This window comes from Schistocerca gregaria, unplaced genomic scaffold (assembly GCF_023897955.1).
Source record: "Schistocerca gregaria isolate iqSchGreg1 unplaced genomic scaffold, iqSchGreg1.2 ptg000623l, whole genome shotgun sequence".
NCBI classification, from domain to species: domain Eukaryota; kingdom Metazoa; phylum Arthropoda; class Insecta; order Orthoptera; family Acrididae; genus Schistocerca; species Schistocerca gregaria.
Genome location: NW_026062011.1, coordinates 275001 through 277500, shown reverse-complemented (window position 1 = coordinate 277500; position 2500 = coordinate 275001). Strand labels below are relative to the sequence as shown.

At 55.1% G+C, this 2500-nt stretch overlaps 1 non-coding gene across 1 annotated transcript in view; it reads right to left on the bottom strand.

Annotated features, from left to right (window-relative positions):
- The window catches only part of LOC126317189 (small subunit ribosomal RNA), a 1893-nt gene extending 1785 nt beyond the window's left edge, over positions 1–108 (bottom strand). Inside the window, exon 1 of the ribosomal RNA XR_007556468.1 lies at positions 1–108. This exon is cut by the window's left edge and continues 1785 nt beyond it. This is a non-coding gene — a ribosomal RNA (small subunit ribosomal RNA).
- Positions 109–2500: the final 2392 nt, after the last annotated feature.

The window sequence follows — 2500 nt, the reverse complement described above, 5'->3', positions numbered from 1 at the left end:
CTGATTTAATGAGCCATTCGCGGTTTCACCTTAATGCGGCTTGTACTGAGACATGCATGGCTTAATCTTTGAGACAAGCATATGACTACTGGCAGGATCAACCAGGGAGCTGCGTCAACGAGAGCTGAGCAGCCGGCCGCCCGGGAGTGTGTCCCGAGGGCCCGCGCGAACACGCAAGCGTCCGCTCAATTATTCTGCAAACAGGAGGAGGCTGAGCTCCCCTGCACGATACACCTCGAAACCCTCTCAGGTCCCGGCGGCGCGCAGCGCCGTCCTAAGTACTTGGTCGGGTTCGAGAGAGGCGCAATCGCCCGGAGATAGGCGAGTAGACGCTTTCAGTGCGAACACCCGTGCTCCCAACTGAGCTTGCCGCTGCCGACAGAGGCCCGGGAGCGTGCTGTCGTGGCATTGCCGGCGGGAAACAACACGCGCCACCTACGGTGACCGGCAGCTCCAACGCCAGCGCCACAGAAGGGCAAAGCCCCACTTGGGTGCAGAAGCGAACTCTCCCAGCACAGCGCACGCGCCAACACGTCCGCAGAGCTGCGATACAAACCACTTGCGAGAACCGCTGGGGGCGACCGAGCAGCAGACGGCGTCGCGACGCCGAGTGCCGGGCGGCGGCGCATCCTCAACGCACACAGTCCGCAATCGGACCAGCACACTGCAGATGTCCACCGCGCTTCGCACCGGGCTCGGCAGAACCCACTTTGGCCGCCTGGCGCCGCGCGCCGGGTGCGCCGGCGCGTAGCTGGGACGCCAGCCGGGCCCGTCGGCCGGCGCTCCTGCCACTGGGCGCCCCCCACCAGCCGGCTGTAGTGCGTGCGCTCACGCAGCGCGCGGCCAGCACGCCGCGCGGCCCCCCCTCACCGGCCGGGGACTGTCCCACCAAGCCACAGCCTCGTATCGCTTCATACCCACATGGCCAACTCAGGTTCGGGGGCATGGCGGGTACCGCCGAAACAACCGGTTCACAGATGTACCGATCGTCGCTATCACCGATGCACCTGCAGCGCGAACAACCGCTCAACAACTGATTTCCAGTTCATTTGCGGATCTTTGGCAGCAAACGTATACGTCAATCAACATTTGCGAAATCTACGATTCTGGCATGCCTGCATGTTATGTGTCACGACACGCTACATCAGCCCATATACACACTACGGCACGTACACGAGAGAACACGTGGAAGATGGTCCGCGCACGTGTGCAATGTCCCTTGCGCGGTCGACTGTCAACCGGCCTCTGTAGCATGTCGCAGATGTGGAACGCGGTCCACCGTGGTATCATGTTGTGTGGGGCAATACGATTAAATAGGAAAACCCTCGTCGCTACATCAACAGACGGCTCACGCTGATTCCCGGCAGAGGGAGGGGGGGGGGGCCAACATGCAATACTTTCGTCCGTACCTACCACATGTCTCTACGGCGTACAACAGTGCAATCTCGCTGTAATGGGGAGACGAGACAAGTAGCATCGTGCACAACATATGGCCCTTATGATTCGCCATTGTAGGGCGCAGCCGGTGTACGGTCAAGCATGTGCCACATTATGTCACTCAGTACGTAACGACGGATGATCAGTGTGGGTTACGCGTACATCAGCGGACAGTCCACACAGGCCGTACCACAACGTACACTGACTGCATCGACAACCAAATGCAACTGAACAGCTGCAAGGCTCATTTCACAAACAAACGCCTGACCGACCAGCTTGGAAGGGCAGGAGGGGAGGGCGATATTCGTTCTGTAGCGTTACACCCTTCCAGTGGTTAGCGGGACTGTGTAGAAAGTACGCAACACTCGAAAGACATTTACGTGAGGGTACGCACCATGGCATCGAGAAATACACATGACACCAGAGGATCCAAGCAGTGAACTATGTTCAGAGGGTTGCTGTTAGGCAAAGCTACATTCCTGTGACGTTACATGTGACAGTTAAGGTGCAGTGTAAGTTAGGTTAAGGTGCAGTGTAAGTTAGGTTAAGGTGCAGTGTAAGTTAGGTTAAGGTGCAGTGTAAGTTAGGTTAAGGTGCAGTGTAAGTTAGGTTAAGGTGCAGTGTAAGTTAGGTTAAGGTGCAGTGTAAGTTAGGTTAAGGTGCAGTGTAACTTGGGTTAAGGTGCAGTGTAACTTAGGTTAAGGTGCAGTGTAACTTAGGTTAAGGTGCAGTGTAACTTAGGTTAAGGTGCAGTGTAACTTAGGTTAAGGTGCAGTGTAACTTAGGTTAAGGTGCAGTGTAACTTAGGTTAAGGTGCAGTGTAACTTAGGTTAAGGTGCAGTGTAAGTTAGGTTAAGGTGCAGTGTAAGTTAGGTTAAGGTGCAGTGTAACTTAGGTTAAGGTGCAGTGTAAGTTAGGTTAAGGTGCAGTGTAACTTAGGTTAAGGTGCAGTGTAACTTAGGTTAAGGTGCAGTGTAAGTTAGGTTAAGGTGCAGTGTAACTTAGGTTAAGGTGCAGTGTAACTTAGGTTAAGGTGCAGTGTAACTTAGGTTAAGGTGCAGTG